We start from the raw sequence: 11,013 nt of genomic DNA on the forward strand, positions 1-11,013 counted from the left end.
GCCACAGAACAACTGCTGCAGAAACACTTGCTCATTTCAAGCCATATTCGGGTCCCCAGTTGAACCATAGCTCTCTGGAAAGCAACCAAAACAGAAGTGCTGGAAAATAGTAGCGGGCCTGCCAGTTTCTGAGAGAGAACAGAGCTCAACGTTTCGAGTCCGCATCATTCTTCATCAGCTCCGTGCATCATTCTAAACACGCCGGCCAGCAACCGCATTTCTGTTCTCAGTACCGATATATTTCAAACCAACTTTTTATTTGTTAAAATAAAGCAGAGTTAGCGCAGATGGGTCAGCTCTTTTTTTCCTGTTTGGACAATTGACATCGATGTCTTCGAGGAGTGGCCGGTGTGCAGGCTGGGGGTGCTTTTAGGTTTTTGGGTGGTCTCCTGGTAAGCCTAGCAGAGGAGGTTATGGGAAAGTGCATTTTATGGTAGATATCATGCTGGAGTTAGCGGGAAAGGAAAGGAAAATAAAGATGTGATGTTTACACTCCCTCGTTTCACTGTTACCGAACAACTTCGTTTCCTTTCTTGATTATTTATCTCATGGAAGGGTGTTCCATACACCTCACACACATGTCATAAGGACATAAGAAATAGAACATAAGAACATAAGAAATACGAGCAGGAGTAGGCCATCCAGCCCTTCGAGCCTGCCCCGCCATTCAATAAGATCATGGCTGATCTGAAGTGGCTCACTTCCACTTTCCCGCTTTCTCCCCATAACCCTTAATTCCCTTGTCTGTCAAAAACCTATCTACCCGTGTCGTAAATATATTTAGCGAGGTAGCCTCCACCACTTCAACCGGCAGAGAATTCCAGACATTCACCACTCTTTGAGTGAAGAAGTTCCTCCTCAACTCCGATCTAAACTGTCCCCCCCCCCCCCCCTTATCTTGAGGCTGTGCCCTCTAGTCCTGCTGTCCTTTCTGAGCGGGAATAATCTCTCTACCTCTACCTTATCCATCCCCTTCATTATCTTATACGTCTCTATAAGATCCCCCCTCATCCTTCTAAACTCCAACGAGTACAGACCCAGTCTATTTAGTCTCTCTTCATAGTCTAACCCTCTCATCTCCGGTATCAGCTTAGTGAACATCCTCTGCACTCCCTCCAAGGCCAAACTATCCTTGCGCAAGTGTGGCGGCCAAAACTGCACACACTACTCCAGCTGCGGCCTCACCAGTGCCCTGTACAGTTGTAGCAAGACCTCCCTACTTTTATATTCTATCACCCTCGCTATAAAGGCCAGCATCCCATTCGCCTTCTTGATCACCTGCAGTCTGCTGCACCTGCAGACTGGGTTTTTGCGACTCATGCACAAGGACCCCCAGGTCCCTCTGCACCATAGCATGCTGCAGCTTTTTGTCCTTTAAATAGTAATCACTCCTATTATTATTCCTGCCAAAGTGGATAACCTCACACTTGCTAACATTGTACTCCATCTGCCAGGTCCTCGCCCACTCGCTCAGCCTATCCAGATCCCTCTGCAGACTTTGCACACCGTCCGCACAATTTGCTTTTCCACTCATCTTCGTGTCATCAGCAAATTTCGTTACCCTACACTCAGCCCCCTTCTCCAGATCATCTATGTAAATGGTAAATTGCTGAGGCCCCAGCACCGATCCCTGTGGCACTCCACTAGTCACCAACCGCCAATCAGAATAGCACCCATTGATACCAACTCTCTGCCTCCTATTAGGCAACCAACCCTCTATCCACGCTAACACCTTACCCCCAACTCCATGCCCCCTAACCTTCTGAATCAACCTTTTGTGCAGCACCTTATCAAACGTCTTTTGAAAATTGAGAAACACCATATCCACCGGTTCCCCTCTGTCTACCGTACTAGTCACATCCTCATAGAAATCCAATAAATTCGTCAAACATGACTTCCCCTTAACGAATCCGTGCTGTGTCTGCTGTATCAAACCATTCCTTTCCAGGAGCCTCGTTACTTCTTCTTTGGTGACGGATTCCAGCATTTTTCCAACAACAGACGTTAAACTAACCGGCCATTAATTCCCTGCCTTTTGCCTGCTACCTTTTTTAAACAGCGCCGTAACATTAGCCATTTTCCGATCTTCCGGCACTTCCCCGGAATCCAGCAAAGTTTGGCAAATAATCACTAAGGCATCCACTGTCATCTCTGCCATTTCCCTCAGAACCCTGGGATGCATTCCATCCGGTCCTGGGGACTTGTCCACCATTAGTTCCGCTAGTTGATCAAGCACCACCTCTCTAGTGATAGTAATCGCATTCAGGCCGTCAACTCCTACCATCCTTCTATCTTTAATATCCGGCAAACTATTCGCGTCCTCCTCCGTGAAGACCGAGGCAAAAAACTTATTTAAGGCCTCAGCCATTTCCTCATCTCCCACCACTAAATCCCCCTCTCATCCTCTAAGAGTCTAACATTCACTCTAGCCAGCCTCCTCCTCTTTATATATCTGTAAAAACTCTTACTGTCCTTTTTTATATTTTGCTAGTGTAGCTTCATAGCCTATCCTTTCTTTACCAACTTCTTAGTCATTCTTTGTCGATTTTTAAACCTCTCCCAATCTTCTACTCGCCCAATACTTTTAGTCACTCTAAACACTTCAGCTTTTAATTTAACACTCTCCTTTCTTTCCTTCGATAACAATGGCTGATTATCCCTTCTCCCGCATTCCTTCTTTACCACCGGAATATATTTCTGCTGAGCACCGAAAAACATTTCAATGTTTTTTTTAAAGAAAAGCACCATCGCGTTCATTCTGAATGCTTTTCGCATGACTCAAAACATCTCCTGAATCTCTCATTTTCCGACATTATGTTTATTGTCTCATTTATCCGCCATTCAATTCACTTGCACTTTTCAACAAATAAGATGAGCTGGACAATGCTCGATTTTATTTTCCAACCCAGGTTTCAGCGAATCGCTCCTGAATCCCAGCTGGCAACCTCCGGGTGCCATACAACATCTATCATGCAAGTTAATACTGACATACGAAGTTATGGGAAATACATTTCATGATTGACATCATGTGGAAGTTAGGAAAACTGGCAGAAAATATATCAAATAATGTTGATATTTTCTTTCCGATATTGTGTTTCATCCAGATAATGGTCGTTTTTCAGGATTAATTATGTCCGACTTGCTGCAAATTTTTTCAATCTAATTATATTGCAGCTTTCAGAATAAACGAAACATTCCGCATAATTGTGGAACTAAAATGCTGGAATGCTGTCCCTGGTTCCATAGGGCGCATGCCTTCTTGAAGATGTGTTCCCGTCAAATTCTGAACTGAATCCGGTTCAGAGTGAAACAAGCACATATAGATTGAAGACCGCCGGCAAATTCAACCCCATTTTAATAATTCACAATGGAAATGTTACTTAGTTAGTGGACAGGTGAACCTAAAGGGATTGCTGAACTGAGTTATTTTGCCTCTTTTCCTCTCGCTTCTGTACCTTCAATTATATACTTTATGAGTTGAACTGTAAAACGGTTGGAGATGTCATAAGAACATAAGAAATAGGAGCAGGAGTAGGCCATCTAGCCCTTCGACCCTGCCCCGCCATTCAATAAGATCATGGCTGATCTGTCGTGGCTCAGTTCCACATTCCCGCCCTCTCCCCATAACCTTTAATCCCCTCGCTTATCAAAAACCCATCAACCCGCGTCTTAAAAATATTTAGCGAGGCAGCCTCCACCACTTCAACGGGCAGAGAATTCCAGAGATTCACCACCCTTTGAGTGAAGAAGTTCCTCCTCAACTCCGTTCTAAACCGCCCCCCCCCCCTTTATCTTGAGGCTGTGCCCCCTAGTCCTACTGTCCTTTCTGAGCGGGAAGAGTCTCTCAACCTCTATCCTATCCATCCCATTCATCATCTTATACGTCTCAATGAGATCTCCCCTCATTCTTCTAAACTCTAACGAGTACAAGCCTAGTTTATTCAGCCTCTCCTCATAGCTCAACCCCCTCAGCTCCGGTATCAGCCTAGTAAACCTCCTCCACTGATACCGAAAAAAACATCAAACACAGCAGCTGACTCACAGAGAACCCAGCAGAATGAAAGAATCTGCTATTGTAATGCAGATTGTTCAATAACAAGAAAACAGATAAATCTTTCCGCTGTTCTTGAAAAGGCAGTTTGGAGATATTACATCTTCAGTCGAAGAAGGACGTTGGGTTCTTCCTGGAGCCTGATACCTCCAACCGACCAACATTCACTATTCACTGCTCTGAGTACCTGGCTCCGTTTTGCTGTCAAACACTAAAGTGAGACCACAGAGAACCGTCTGCTCTCTTTGCGTCGAAGCTGCTGTTTTCTGTTCGCAATTCCAAATATCCTTTGTCTGAATCACTTCGAACAAATTTGATTAATACTGACCCTCGCTCAAAATAATGCGGTGAACTGCGCGAAAGGCTTCATGTGCTATCGGGGAACCACTTGAATCCACTCGGGGTTCGAGTGGATCGAAACAAATATTATCTTCCAGTCGGTTAATTAAAAGTCGGTCACCGATCTGCTGGATGTTTCTAGTGTTTGCTGTGTCCATGGCAACGCGCCAAATACCTAACGGCTGCATTTCTTTCCTTGAGTCGTTATCTCACACAACAACATTCCTTGCATTTTCACACATCCACTTTAATATTTCTCTTTCCAGTGCATGTGTCACTGTGTTCACTGTAAAAGCTTTTCGCATGACAGAAAACTAAATCTCTTCTAAATCTCTCATTTCTTCCTGATTGCATTCTTTTTTTTCGTTCATCTGCCATTCAGCTCACTTGTCCAATTGAACAGATGAGATGATCTTAGAGCAGGTTCGACTTTGCTCACCTTTCCAATTTTAATCCAGTCACGCATAACCCCGATCATCTGAATGCTAAACACCACCTATTTTGCAAGCATAATGCAACTGTAATGTAAATTCCGCATTGCAATAAATGCAAAATAATGTGGGTGGTGGAAATCTGAAATGTAAAGAAAGTCAGTTCTGGGCACATGAGACTCGAAACAGTAGCTCGGTCTCTCTTCAGATTTTCTCAAAACAATATGTTGTTGCAGTACTTTGTCAGTCATTCGCGTTGACTGCATTAATATGTTACCAGTAAATTGATGTGATTGGCAGTGCACCGAGGTGCTTCCAGAACTTTGGCTATGAATCACAAAGATCGAAATGTTTCTCTTGCAGTCATTTGAAAGCACGCATCTACGTCAGTGTGAAAGGGCCGGTGTAACTCTGGAAACGGAGAAGGCAGCCAAAAAATTCCATGGTGTTAGTGAAAATGTGAGATATTGCATCGTCACAGGAACGTGAGGTTGAATAGAGGCAACGAACTAAAGGAGACCTGTGATTGTGCAAAGTGACGAGAGCTGCGTTTGAATTCTGGGGTTTCAGAGAGATTTTAAGGACAAGAAGGGAATATATATGCGATTGATTGAACGTTTCATCATCAAAATATGTTTCCGTCACAAAAGATTCTCTTCTGTTAATTAATGTCCATTGCATTGTTAGGGCATGAGCCGCAGGTAACCAAACATTTCAACTAGTCATTATTCCGACTCGATTTGAACAGAGGCTGCTGAGGTTACAAAACAGACAAATAATCATTTCATGATCACAGCGTCACCAGTGGCATGGTGCACCATTTGTTGTCTGATTAAAGTATTATGCCCACCCAGACCAGCAACTCAAGGACAACATTCTTTCGATCGGCCAGGTTATCACAATGGAATCGTTTCAGCTTTCAAACCGTTAGCTGCTGACTGACAGTTCGTCTTCCGAATGACCTGTTCGGATTGAATGCCATGTTTTTTTTTCTAACTCTCCACAAATCCTTTTAGGATTGTTTTGTTCTTGGAACAAAATCTGTTCTTATTGCATGTGACACACGACGTGGTTTTCATGTTCATTGCTTGCGGACCTCAGAGATAAAATTGTGTGTGTGTGCGCGTGTGTGTGTGGGGTGGCGGGCGTGGGGGGCGGGGAGGAACTAAATGTAGTTTACACTCACTTGTTTTGGCGATGTCACAAGACTGTAAGGTTTTAGTGGAAAGTGTAATTACTTCACTCTTTCCAATTTGGCATGTCCACTACGTGACTCACAACTTTTGCAGATGAACCATAGGAAGTACTCTTTCTTGTTGTATCACAGCTTGGAATGGCTTCTTCTCTGTCCAAGACTGCAAGAAACTACAAAATGTTATGAACGAAGCCCAGTCAATCACGCAAACCAGCCTCCCATTCATTGATGCTGTCTACACTTCCCGCTGCCTCGGAAAAGCAGCCAGCATAATGAAGGACCCCACTCACCTTGGACATTCTCTCTTCCCTTTTCTTCCGTTGGGAAAAAAATGGAGAAGTCTGAGGTCATGCACTAATTGATTCTTGAACAGTTCCTTCCCTACTGCCAAAGGACTTTTGAATGGCTTTATCTCCTTTTAAGTTATCTTTCTCTACACCCTAGCTAGCACCACCCGTCTTTACTGTAATGCTACGGGAACAATTGGGTTATATTTGCAAAATCGATGGTGCTTGACACTCAGAGGTTGTCAGCTGGGGTTCATGAACGATGGCCTGAAACCAAAACTGCTCAAAAGTGCTACTGAACTGAATGGCAAATTATTGAAACAATAAATAGAGTGACAGGAAGTGAGAAATTTTGAACAGGTTTTGCATTATGAGAAAAGACTTCAGAATGAACATTCCACCCAGCCCTGCAACTACTGGTGAACGTTTCAACCTGTTGGCCGGGTAACAACAGAATAATAGTTTGGTCTACAAACAGAGCGCTGCTGACTGAAATCCCGAATCAATTATGATCCGTTGAATTGGAGGCTTTTTTTTTAACTTTTCACATATACTTTCACAATTGTTCAGTACTTCCAGCATATTCTGTACATGTTACACATGAAGGGGTTTTTCTGTTCCCTGCCTGCCGACCTCAGCGCACAGAATTGAGTGAAGCATATCGTATTTTATAATTACGTACGTAAGTGATGCGAATAATTCTGCCTTTCCTGCATCCTTGTTATTAAGCTGGATGTTCAAAGTCCTTGGATCCGAGTCGGATTTCTCTCCCCATCCCCGCCCCCACGCCCCCGTGACCCCCCCCCCCCCTCAAAAAAATGTCATTTATCTTCCAGCTTAATTGGCACAATCTAATAAAGCACCGCAGATGTTGAAAATCTGAAATGAAAACAGAGACTGTTGAGGTGGACTGAAAGCCTGGCAGCAGATTTCGAAAGAGGAACAGCTTTCAGGAATTCCCTGACAACCAAGTTATTCGCCGCTTAACCACGAAGCCTTTCTTTTCACCAAGGAATCAGACTCAGATTTGTCTGTGATGTTAGCAAAAAAGGAAATCATCACCAATCGCCGTATCATCCATAGCATCCGGTGCTCAAATTCAAGACTGGTTTGAAAATGGAAGGGAGAGAAAAAGCAGGAAACAACGGGTCACCTAGACTAAAGTCTAGCATAAGGGGAATATTAGCAATCGTTACTTCGAAGTGTTATAGCGGAACACTTGCAAACGTTCAAGGCTAGCATGCCTTTTGTGAAAGTAGAAACATGTTTGACCAATTTATTGTCGTTACAGTTTCTGGAGATTAAGGGAATCTGTTGGATGTACCTTAGATTTCCAGAAGTCTTTTGATATAGCTTGTGGGTTGCGAGAAGTGCTCTAGGTAAACCTTATGGGGAAATGCATTTTATGGTAGGCGTCCTGCTGAAGTTCGCGGAAATGAAAGGTCAATAAAATGTGATGGCGATCGCTGCTGCCAAACGGCTTCATTTCCTTTCTGGAGTATTGATCTCTTAAAAGAGTATTCCGTACATTTTCTTACACTCCTGTTAATGTTTATCTTTCGAAAAACCACATCGTGCTCTGTTAGCGGGGTTTTCCATGACATGACAATTAGTTTCAGGAAACCAGCGGCACACTACAAAGCTAAAAAAATTATTAAAATCAATGATCAATGGGAGAACCCGGACCTCTTGGACAAATTCTGAAGTTATCAGTAAAAGTACGGAAGTTACGTATTTTCTTGATCAGATATTCCGTCCGTCATTAGTTTAAAATTAATTTCATCAATGCACACATCAATATTAATCTCTGTCAAGTACCTCAGCTAATTTCATTCACTCTCCAGCATGATGGTTTCTCGTGTATACTTTAAACTCGGATATTAACTCTCTTTTGGGGTAAAGCTACTTGCCCCTGGCTTGGTTACGGTGCATGCTACAGGGTCCAAGTGGATGTTCCCACCAGCTTGCTTCCAAGCTAAATAGACATGTGTTCCTGCATCCAGGGTCATATGTATTGTGTCCGGGCAGCGACTGAATCTATTCATCACTCCACCGAAATTTGCATTAGTAAAGAGGTAGCACTCGAAAAATTAATTGGATAAAAAGTTGACAAATCCAATTGACTAGATGGATCCACTGAGCATCCCAGAAAGTGAAAGTTTTGACTATAGAGATAATGGATGCTTTGGTGCTTTCCTTTCAAAATTCTGCAGATATTGGAAAGTTTCATGCAGACTCGAAAATAGCTAATTAACTCCTACTATTACAGAAGGAAGGGATCAATAACATTTAGATCTGTAGCCCTATCAGTTTGACGTTAGAAGTGGGTAAAAATTTCGTGTTTCTTATACAGGATGTGATTATCTGAACATAACTGGAACAATAATGATATGATTAGGCAGAGGCTACGTGTACTTACAAAAGGGAAATCATTTTTACAAACCAGTTAGTGCTGTTTGAAGATGTTACTTCTTGCGCAGATATAAGCTAACAAGTGGTTGCGGCATATTTGAACTGTCAAAAGACATTCGAAAATGTAGTACACAGCAAGTTGGTAAACAAATTCGCACAGGTTCCATTGGAATGAACATGCAATCTGACAGAACTCGAGCCCAACAGATCTAATTGACCCTATTTTATTGAATTGTGTAATCTTGTGCATTCCAACAAACAAATTCAGAGGGAACAAAGGATCAATTTGGGCAAGATTAAAATCAGTCGTTCAATAACAACTTTCAACTATTGAGAAATTTGGGCTAACCTTACAAATTAAGTAGCTGCAAGAGCAATACCACCTAGGATTTCTGTGGTAACTTACCTCCTGACTCCCCAAAGTCTGTTCACAATCCACAAGTCAGAAGGAAGAAATGTGGCAAACATACTCTAATTACCCTGATAATTGCAACTCCAGCAACAGCTATAGAAGTTCAAAGCATCCAGGACAAAGAGCCAATTTGAACATCTCATGCAATAATTTAATCTTTCATTGCCTCCAATGCAGCACTCGCTGGCACTATGTACACCATCTAAAAGATGCACTGCAGTAACTCAGCAAGGAGCAGGAAGGACATGTTCAGAAGTACCTGAAGTAATGAAATGCCTGCTGAGCTCAGGCACATCAGAAGATCCTACAGTGAAGGGAAACCTAGTGCCCATTCTGACCTGATTTGTTTCGCCTGTAGTGACCAGCACCACCTTCACCCCTCATATACAAATTGAATTTCAGCCTGATTGTTACATGTCATATCAACAACAGGGTGGAGAGAGTAATAATTGAAACTGACATGCTTATGTGATCAGCTCAGTTTTGAAATGACTGACACACACCTTTTTTAAAATTTGTGTCAGGTAATTCAAGATAGAGAGGGCTGTGTTAAAATTAAAAATCTGCATGCAGATTCTCTAATAGAAGAAACTGGTCAGTTTGCAACCCTGAAAGGCTGGGGGTGGGGGGCCGGTGGGGGCGGTGGATGAAATTGGCTCGGAATCTGAAAGACAGCCCTGGAAACTATTGAGAAAAGAGTCCTGGAATCCATGTTTTGTGCACTCAGGAACTTAGGTCACCCATTTTCCCTGATCAAGATGAGTCTCTACTCAGTTTGAAGTCACTGCCTTGTCCACAAATGAGATAAACTAGCAAAGGGAATCACACCTGCAGCAAAAGATGACTTGATTGTTTTAATATTCTTTTACGAGGGAAGAAATGTTCACAGAGGAAATTCCAAAGGATGGCGTCTCAGCAACTAAAGAGACAATCACGAATGGTGGAACAATTATAAATAAATTGTACACAAGGCCAGAATTCGGGATATTTGATGTCTGTGGCAAAGAAGGTTGCAGAGATAAGAACAGTTTAGTTTACCGATTTTCTGGATGTGGGCATCACTGCCTAGGTCAGCATTCATTATTCACTCCTGGTTGCCTTTCAAAAGATGATGATGAGCCGTCTTGTTCACAACAGCAATCACTGATATGTAGGTGGAGACAGCACAGTGGTTAGCACTGCTGACTCACAGCACCAAGGACTCAGGTTCGATTCTGGCCTTGAATGACTATCTGTGGAGAGTTTGCATATTCTCTTCCTGTCAGGTCCATAATGGGCACATTACCTGAATTGGCTGTGATAAATGCACAGGGTTAGGTGGATAGGATGTGATGGGTAAATTGTTCTTCTTTAAGAGTCGGTTCAGACTTGATGGGACGAAAGCCTCCTTCTACACTGTAGATTTTCTGTGCTTCTATGTATATCCACAGTGCTATAAGGGAGGAATTTCCAGGATTTTGACTCAGCAACAGTAAAGGAAAGTCAACATATTTCCAAGTCAGGAAGTAAGGACATGGCAGCAGTTGAAAACATGGGTGAAAATTTGAAACATGAGGTGCTGCTCAACTGCAGACGTGTTGGAAGTTTGCCTTGGGTGAAGTTTGACACACAAGTTAGGCAACTTGCAACTCTAAAATAGAAATGAAAATCAGCTAGAAATCCAAAAGAAGCAAATTTTCAATTTACTAAAGGAAGAGTCAGAGAATTAATGTAATTAGTATCTTTATAATTTTATCCACTCAATGAATTTAGATGACTGACCTTCTCCCGTAAACATGCATTTGGCTCTGATGGCTTTGCGTTTGTGAAATGAAATTTCCTGAATGAATAAAAGAAACCTGATTGTTTGATTAAACATTTATTTAAAATTATAAATGCAAGTCTAA

The sequence above is a fragment of the Carcharhinus amblyrhynchos genome, chromosome 9 (genome assembly GCF_965287045.1).
Source record: "Carcharhinus amblyrhynchos chromosome 9, sCarAmb.v2.hapA, whole genome shotgun sequence".
Classification (NCBI taxonomy): domain Eukaryota; kingdom Metazoa; phylum Chordata; class Chondrichthyes; order Carcharhiniformes; family Carcharhinidae; genus Carcharhinus; species Carcharhinus amblyrhynchos.